Below are 10123 nucleotides of genomic sequence, written 5' to 3'. Positions count from 1 at the left end.
CACGGAAAACCATTCTCAGGACAGCCGACGGTGGGGACCAGCCCTTCTCTGTCTCCCGAATACATAGGTGTAGAGCCACGCTAGAGCCATGACCACCCATCCTCTGCTCGGTTGGTCGTTTGGAGTGCAGAGCTGTCGGACCACGACCAGCCGTGCCGAAGCCTACTCTGCAACCGCCGACCGACCACTGAGAAATTGAATCGCCCTTTTATTAGGAGGTGGTTGGTTGCCTTGATGGCGCTCGCTTTATGTGCAAGGGAAGTCCGTAGATCATCACAATCACGGTTACACAAAGTTCCTAGATTTACGACAAGGTGGCTCACAGAATTAGGCACCAGAAGTGAAGACTAATTTTAGGGGAGGCCTGTAATAATAATAATAATAATAATAATAATAATAATAATAATAATAATAATAATAATAATAATAATAATAATAATAATAATAATAATAATAATAATAATTTCTTCTACCACTTTTGCCACATATGTGGGGTTCCAGGTGAGAACTATGTCGCATATGTGGATTTGGCCTTGTTTTACGACGGGTTGCCCTTTCTGATGTCAACCCTCTGTGGAGGGTGTAATCACTGTTGCGCGTTCCTCTCGTGGTTGGTAGTGTGGTGTGTTGTCCGAGTATGAATAGGTGAGTGTTAAGACAAACACAAACACCCAGTCCCCGAGCCAGAAGAATTAATCAGACGCGATAAAAATCCCCAACCCGGCCGAGAATCGAACCCGGGACCGTCTGAACCGAAGGCTCAACGATGATCATTCAGTCAAGGAGCCAGACAATAATAATCCATTACTGATATCAGTCATTTCATTTTCCGTACCAAGTTTCTCCGGAATCAGATGGATCCAGCAAGTGGAATCTGATATGGAACATGTTCAAGGCGGAGAAGAAGAGACAAAAAGGAGACAAGTGGACGCAAATTGTGAATGAGGCCAAGAACCGATTGCAGTTTACATGACCGCGTGATGATTATGATGATAATAATGATGATTAAGCTTCCCTTATTTTGACGACCATGCTGCGTGCGTTGGCCAACACTGCTGATCTTGCATCTCAAGAACGAGGAACGAGGATCTTCTCTACTTTTAAATGTTCGCCAAAGGTTAGTTCCCAAGTGTCTTACTTGATTTCTTCCATCGCGTTACTTTTGTGTTGCTGCCACTATTCTGTGTTAAAGTTAATATTCACTCCGTTCTCCGACTGCTTCTGATAAAAACATTAACTGGAAATGATAATTCAATAAGTACACTTCGGGGTTGTAATACTACAGTTAGATTTAACTTAAATTTAAATCACTGCTTGTTCAATGTATAGATCGATAATAACAAATTGCATTATCGCCTAACTCACTTTTTGATAAAGGCCAGTCCTTCACGTCTTCACATTTCTTTTTTACAATTGGCTTTAAATCGCACTGACACAGATAAGTCTTATGGCTCTGCCACAAAATTTGAAAAGTGGCACGAGGGCTGGAACGGGGTCAACTCAGCCTCGGGAGGTCAAATGAGTAGAGGTGGGTTCGATTCCCACCTCAGCCATCCTGGAAGTGGTTTTCCGTGGTTTCCCACTTCTCCTCCAGGTAAATGCCGGGATGGTACCTAACTTAAGGCCACTTCCGCTTCCTTTCCTCTTCCTTGTCGATCCCTTCCAATCCTCCCATCCCCTGTTCAGCATCAGGTGAGGCCGCCTGGGCGAGGTACTTGTCATCCTCCCCAGTTGTATCCCCCGACCCCGACCCAGAGTCTGAATCTCCATGACACTACCCTTGAGGGTAGTCCGACGGAAAAACCAACCCTGGGGGTAAGCAGATTAAGAAAGAAAAAAAGAAAGAAAGAAAGAAAAATGTCCCCACCGAATGTAGTTATAAGGGTTTAAGTGAAACTCTGCATTGACTTTCATTAGCGCTCGTAGTGGTAGAAAAAGGCAAACTGCCAGTCTAATCGACCGGATAACGATGATTAAGAAAGGGATTGTGATTTTTAGGAATAAATAATATATTCTCATACTTTATTATATTTTATTTGTCTGAAATTCGTAGCTCATAGCTTGCCTAAAGGGCTAGAACTGTGGGGTTTTTGTTTTTTTAATCCAACTTCATGAAATGGAATCCTGCAAACAGCCGTTACAACTTCCGGTCCCTTAGGTTTTCGCTGAGGACAGGTTGTACTGTGTCGGCCACTTAGGACCACGGTTAACACTTGTCACTTTCTAGATGTCCAGTAGGTACTCCTTATCTTCGTGGAGAATGCGGCTCTTCACTCTTCAGACTACTTTGGCGCCAGTCCTTCTCATTTTTCCCGGAAGATCCCTTTATTTTCCTTCCCTGCACTTGCCCATGGAATGATTCATTTCCATGTCATGAGAGGATCAAAATCGCACTCTAGGTAGAGAGAGGTTAATGAATGTAGAATATGAAACAAGTCTGTATCAGATGGAAGAGCAAAATGAAAGTCGCGTCAATCAAAGACCGGAGTCTTTTCACTTCCAGCAACAACGACAAACACTTCAGGAAAAATCTACTAATGAACTTCGTATAAAGTGTGTTGTATGAAGGTTGTGGTTTTACCGGAGGATTTTGAAAATGCCTTGCGAGGAACACGCGTCCAATGCAGTGCTGCTGAGGATAGAGAGACAGAAAGAAACATTGCCTGGGTGATAACAGAGAGAAAAAAGTCTAGATAACGCACCTAATACGACAGGACATGTTCATTAAGACTATTCTCGAACGTACCGTGGAGGGTAAAGATGCCGGAGGAACACCGATCAACTCAATATTTCGCATGCCACACGTACACAGTCCTGATAATACTTGCTGAGGATCGAAAAGCCTGGAGAACTGCTGCCAATCATTCCTGGAAATGACTACGAGAAAAGAAAGAAGAGATCAAGAACTGCGTATTATTATTATTATTATTATTATTATTATTATTATTATTATTATTATTATTATTATTATTATTATTATTTGTGTACATACATCTTACAATATTGTCTGAAAGATGAATCAAACGTCAAGTTTCGAAACACTTGTACTGTGGAGATTTAGACGCGTGATCTACCTATGATGAGACAGTGTGTACTGTGTGTATAAATGGTGAGGGTGTTCTTATTTTGTGAGTAGGTGTTTAACTGAGAAGTATCAAGAGCTCCCCTTCAGGGTGGGAAATGAAAACTTTTGTTATGATGATGAAGATGACGATGATGATGATGATGATGATGATGATGATGATGATGATGATGATATCACTCTTGTAATGTATAGGTAACGTAACTCAAAGTAAAAGGGCTCAACTGGACAACACAATGGACTCGTGTGACCTTCAGGACTACTTTTTTGTTTTGTTTGGCAATAACAATTGAAAACACAGGAATGCGGAAATCAGGTTGACCTTCTTATTTAGTGGTCACTGAAGGAGAAAGAGTTCAGGTGAAAGGAATCGTTCTCACTTATTCATATCGCATTACCGCAAATCCATCTCTTCTATTCCGTAACTCATACTGATAGCTTAAGAACAATTTTTCATTGCTGTTGCCAATAAGAAACTTACAGAGGAGGAAATATTTATGACATTTCCGAAAGGCATTCTTGCCTTGTGGACACTGGGAGCGCTGGTGGGGAGGAGGGTACTTTATGGAGAAAATTCAATTCTTATTCCATTTTAGCCATCTAAAACTAGGAATAATAAAATAAATCAATTTATACAAATCCTGTTCTCTTATCACCTAATTTTAATGTAAACATTGAAAATATTCTTAGCGGAAATACGCACAAAATATTATTTGACGCAGCTAACCGATCCGCTCAGCGACACAGCAAGTAGTGGAGACACGCCTAGCAGCGTGTAGAAGCACAGTAAGATGGCACAAAACGTCTGTATGCGGATGAGTCCATTTGCTGCAGCATGCCAGCATGAGTTGCTACGGAAGTGTTCACATAGGCTATTGGCAACTACGTTAGGGTAACAAGGCTTCATTTTGCTCCCAACAGCTCAGCAGTAGTTACCTCCTCCACCCTCTTTCCTCCCCTTCTTTTCGCTTCAAGATAGGAACTTCGCACAGGTTTGTGCCATCAGATAGTAATCGCACTTCTAGTATGTGCTGTGAGGAAGGGTAGGACATGAACAATAACGTATGATTTACCCAGTTGCCGCGCGCATTCCTCAGTCTGGCTTTCTCACTCAGTCAATGTGTTTGCGTAGTTCTACCTAGTGTCTGTTACTTTCTTAGTGAGTAGTCAAATACTAAATGGTTTTTTATTGTATAATCACGTCGTACTTTTATTTAATTGTAATACAGGTGCAATTGCTCCTTCGGTGAAATTTTAATTGTATAATAATGATTCAAAATCTAAAAAAAAGAAAGAAGATTATTTCCTCAGTTAATTCGATAAACTAGCAACCTTTACTTCTCCGCCGAATTTCGCTCAGACAGCATCAAAACTTTCCGTTTTGTAGTTTTTTTTCAATTGTGTTGCCTACCCTCCACTACATCCGCCAGACCTCCAGTACTTTTTTCTGTCTATACATTTTGTGCCCCCCACCCCCAGCCCGCCATTTCTAATTCCCAATCGCCGCTACTGCTCGTGGAGAGAGTTAACAAAGAAAACGTGACTGCTCTGTGAGAAGTGCCGAACATACAAGGAGCAACGAGCTCGATAGCTGCAGTCGCTAAAAGTCCGGCCAGTATCCAGTATTCGGGAGATAGTAGGTTCGAACCCCACTGTCGGCAGCTCTGAAGATGGTTTTCCGTGGTTCCCATTTTCACACCAGGCAAATGCTGGGGCTGTACCTTAATTAAGGCCACGGCCGCTTCCTTCCCACTCCTAGCGCTTTCCCGTCCCATCGTCGCCATAAGACCTATCTGTGTCGGTGCGACGTAAAGCAACCAGCAAAAAAAAAATAAATAAATAAATAAATAAACATACAAGGAGCAGATAATTAGCAAGTACAGGTATAATACTACGTACTTTAAAAGAATGCCAGATAGTGGTGAAAACGAAGTTCAAAACCACCACTCTAAGAGGAGAAAGAGAGGGAAATGAATTCAATTGAAAAAACATACGGGCTACAGATAGTGGGAATTTTATTTGGGTACGCTGAACACATGTAAGTGCTTCGTGAAATAATAATAATAATAATAATAATAATAATAATAATAATAATAATAATAATAATAATAATAATAATATAGAAATACCGTGCATACCAGTGGTTTGTTGGTCTGCCATAAATATTGTGTAGGCCTATCTGAAGTTCGCTGCTCCCTGTTAGCGAGATATGAAGTTCAGAAATTGCCAGTTAAGCTATGAAATCTCTTAGTGCATGCAGTTGTTGTATTATCTTTCAAAATTATGCTAATGCCTTTCTGCCTCTTTCGTTAAGTTAACTTTTACTTTCACTGCTGTGTTTGGTAGATGGTTACATTTTAAAGTGCATTTTAGATGCAGTCTATCTACATTTTAGGTCTACAGAAGTAATATACAGAGTGCGCAAAATAAAACTAGCCGGACAGAATTTGCAATAGGACTGATGCGGGATTGACATCACAGAAGATGCTGGAAATGGCCACCGTTCACGTCGATGCAGCGCTGTGCTCGATTTATCAAACTGTGAGACACGCGTAGCAGCTTTGCTCGAAGAAGAGCAGAAATAGTGTTTTCAATGTTCTGCTGTAGCTTTTCCGGTATGTGAGGATTGTTGGAGTACACTTGACCCTTCAATTTGCCCCACAGGTAAAAATCACAGGGAGAGAGATCAGGCGATCGAGGTGGCCATTCGATTGCGCTGCCTCTGCTGATTGTCCTCTCTTCACCGAATACCTCATGCACTCGTGACAAGTTTGTCAAGGCTGTTGCTCCGTCTTGCTGAAGATATCCATGCAGTCGTTCTTCTGTGAGTTGATCCACATATGGATTAAACCGTGTCTGGAGATACCGGCTAGCATTAACAGTTTGGTGAAGGAATCGTGTTACGATGCGAACACTAGACATTGCCCACCACACACCAATCTTGAGATTATGCAACGGCTTTTCGACGTCCTGATGTGGATTTTCTTATGCATAATGGCGCGTGTTCTGTGAGTGCACATATCCTGACAGGCTGAACCAGGCCTCATCTGAAGAAATGAAAAACTGAGGTTCCAAAAGTCCTGACTCCACTTCCCTTAGAAACCATCGGCAGAACTCAACACGCGAAGCTTCGTCTGGACGCTTTAACAGATGCCGCTCCTTTTTTATAATGTTTCGGCACGACGATCTCTTAATTACACTGATAAACGGCGTTGTGATTTCGTCGGACTTCGTTCCAGGCTTTCCTAAACTCGAGCAATGTTTTCTGATGTTCCAACTCTTTTCAGATAGTTGGGGTAGAGCCCGTTTCGCGCCGTTTTGCATTGCAGACTTTGCTGGAGGTTTTGCCAGAACACCTCCAGTCTTAAAATTTTGCTCAAACAGTTCAGCACAGGTTTCGCATAACACCGACAATGAACACGCGCTGTTTTATCGTGAGCGCCATTTTGTGTTGAATTCGACTGGTCACTAAACACGTCTGCCCCTCTCACTCACTCACTCACTCACTCATAATGACACAGCGCCGTACTCGGAATAGAGCATGCGGGAGATGCGCATGCGCAGACATGTGATAGCAACCAATTGGTGTATCGAAATCACGGTTTCCAGCATTTCCTGCGATGGGCAGTTCTCCTGTTTATTAACAAGAGTCAATTCTGCGCCAGTCTTATGAATATTTTCCGGGCCAGTTTTATTGCCCACCCAATCGAACCCGGGCCCCCGAGGACGGCAACTAATAGTGCTAACCGTCACGCTACGGAGATGGACACCGGTATAAAATGAGGCACCTATTTGGAACTTTGCGTAATATTAACTTGACATATAATTTGTACAAGAGCCATGAAACTACAGAGAACATTACTCACTCAGAAAAGCTAGTCTAAGAATACTGTAGTTCGGCGCACAGGGAGAACGTTTACAGACGCGTAGGCTCTTTCTCATTTTTGCCTATGTGGTTTTTCCCTGACCCTTCAATACCACACCTTAACACTACCCTACCAACACAAACTGTGCCGTGGTAGCGAGTCTAACTCGGAAACTGGCAGATATTCCTTGTATCACTTCCCACTCTTCCCTGCTATCTCTTTTCTACCAATGTCAGAGGCAATGTAGATTGAGTCGATTGCCACGGGGGAGGAGCGGGCTACGGGGCCCTCCGTAAAAAAACAAAAAAGAAACTTGCAAGGCTGTTCCTTGCTTCAACGTCGCGCGACTTGTTCTTGCTCAGTTGACTGTGCGGGCTCGTCCGCTTGAGGCTTAACTCAGACCACAGGGCACGGAGGTAAGCTTTTGACACTGTTAGTACAAAAGGAGATCAAGGGAGGAGCCAAGTTACATGGAATGTAAATCACTTAAGTGATATTTCGGCACGATGGGAGTGCCTCTTGTAAACGTTACATTTAATTATTTACACTGACTTAGCAAATGTCATGGGATAGTCACCTAATAGCGTGTGGGGCCTCCTCTGGCCCTGCGAACTGCAGTGAGACGCCGTGGAAGTGAGTCGACAAGTCCCTGGTAGTCCTCTGGACGCAGCTGACACCAAATCGTTTGCAGAGCGGCCGCCAATGCTAATCTGTTCGTGGGTGCAGGACCATGGCACGGAGCCTGCGTTCTAGGACATCCCAGATATGCTCCATAAGGTTCATATCTGGGCTCCTGGGTGGCCATGGCAGTCGTTGGACCTCCGCTGCATGTTCCTGGAACCATTCCCGGGCGACGTGGGAGCGATGTGGTGGCGCGTTATCATCTTGAAACACCGCAGAACCGTCTGGGCGCTGGAAAGCCAAAAATGGGTGGAGATGGTCTCCGAGCAGCTCAACATACCGCGTACCATTCAAAGTCTCTTCCAGAACAACTAGGGCGCCCATTCCATGTCAGGAAAATGCACCCCAGACCATAACAGAGACACCAGCGCCCTGGACCACACCTTCGAGGCAGGCGGGATCCATCGCTTCATGTGGTCTGCGTCATACACGGTGTCTCCCATCTGTATGGTGCAGTTGAAATCGTGATTCGTCCGACCATATCACGTTACGCCATTGTTCCAGTGTCCATCCCTGGTGACTGGCGACAAATGCGCGTCGTTGTGCCCGATGACGTTGGGTTAAATGTGGCACCCGTACGCGGCGCCGGCTCCCATACCCTATAGAACCCATGTTCCTACGGATTGTCCACTGGGAGACGTGTCTAGCACGGGCCGTGTTGAATTAAGCCGTGATTTGTTGCACGGTTGCCCGTCTGTCACTATTGACAAACCGTCTCAGTTGTCGCCGGTCACGGTCATCGAGGGTGGCTGGACGGCCGGTCGTTCGTCTGTTGTGGACGGTGACACCCGCATTCAACCATTCACGATACACCCTTGACACGGTTGATCGTGTGAAGCCGAATTCCCGCACCACTTCCGAAATCGCACTTCCCATCCGTCGGGCACCGACCACCATACCCCTTTCGAACAGTGCTAACTCACGACGACGTTCCATGTTACACCTGTCACATGCACAGCCACTGCTCACAAGGTCTCCTATACAACTGCCGCTGGCACGGGGGGCGTGTGGTGCGCAGACAACACACCTGCGCATCAGTGCTTCGCTATCCCATGACATTTGCTCAGTCAGTGTAATTGTTTACTAAGTAATGTTTTATCTAAATTGGATGTTATTTCTGGGAGTTGTATTCTTTGCCACTGGTAGCGTAGGTTTACCGTCGTTAACTAGATGCCAGTTATGCAGGACTATCGGCCGTATTTTATTGTGTTGCTCGACTTACGTGGGTATCTGGGCCTTTCTAAATGACATGGCAAATTAGTTATTGCATTTGGAGCCGTTGCGATCCGGCCAAGTGTCAGTGAGGTTCTCTATGTGTATAAGAATTTGTAAAGTACCAGAGATTTCTGGAAAAATCGGGATTTGAAGTTTTTCGCCTTTCGATCAGGAAACCATTCCTCTCCTGGTCTTTTCTTATCAACATTAAACCTGTAATATGTTATAATAGGTCAATTACGGTAGGCTTTCATGTTTGGTGCTGAATTTGATCTGTCTCAGAACTACCTGTTACTCAATAGTGGCGCTCACGTGTCCTGATGTCTTCTAGCCCGTAAACACACATCTCGTTATATTCCCCTGTGTAGGGAGAGGGATCAATGTCTTTCAGAACTGTAGTAAATGTGAATTGATGCGTAAAACTGGATCGCAAGGATCTGGGGGAACACCCGGTATAGAGCATAAGGCTTGCCTCTATCCGTCTCAATGAACTCCATGTCCTAAGTAAGCACGCAGATAATAACAAAAGCTACATTAACGATGATGAATACAGTTGGAATAAGTAGGTTGAAAACTATAGACTAATATAACCTTAAAAAAGTTTTCAGAAAGGGGACGAGTTGGGAGAATCCTTGAGCCTAACCTTATCGCACGGTTATCTGGAGTACGCCCTAATTAGCAGTGCCCCTGCTGCATGGATGTTGGGAAACCCTGATAGGCTGCTGATAATTTAACAGTGATCGCAAATGGGACATAAACTGGTCTTCCTTCTCATTTTTCCCCCCTCTGTAATGGGAGTGATCGCAAACGGGATAAATTTTGCTGTGATCGCCAATGGGACACAACCCACAGTTATTCTGTTATTCAGAACAGATTGCACACGTTTGAGAGTGTTGGTTCAGGAGTTAGGTCTTTAAAATTGTGAAGGTGTATATGGACCGGCATCGCCCTGTACGCTATCAAGTTGAAAATATCACAATACGACTATAAATGCCACATATAAAGTATACATATTAATGGTTACTATGAATTAACACAACCCAGATATTATATACAAACGATACGTTTTAATAACAGTTATGGTATATATAGCGTCATTACACTCGTCTAATATACCCCACTTGTAATTCTAGTGAAGTTTAAGCCCCTGTGTCTGAATCTTTACGCCGTAAGAGTCTAGTACATGCAAATTGAGTTGGATTTATTTATTCACGTAACATTCTTGCAAAATCATTATCTTAGTTCTGAAAGCAATGTATTCTTCTTCTTCTTCTGACTG

This window comes from Anabrus simplex, chromosome 3 (genome assembly GCF_040414725.1).
Source record: "Anabrus simplex isolate iqAnaSimp1 chromosome 3, ASM4041472v1, whole genome shotgun sequence".
Lineage (NCBI taxonomy): Eukaryota > Metazoa > Arthropoda > Insecta > Orthoptera > Tettigoniidae > Anabrus > Anabrus simplex.
The sequence above is the reverse complement of the archived record's forward strand: the minus strand, read 5'-3'. Positions refer to the sequence as shown.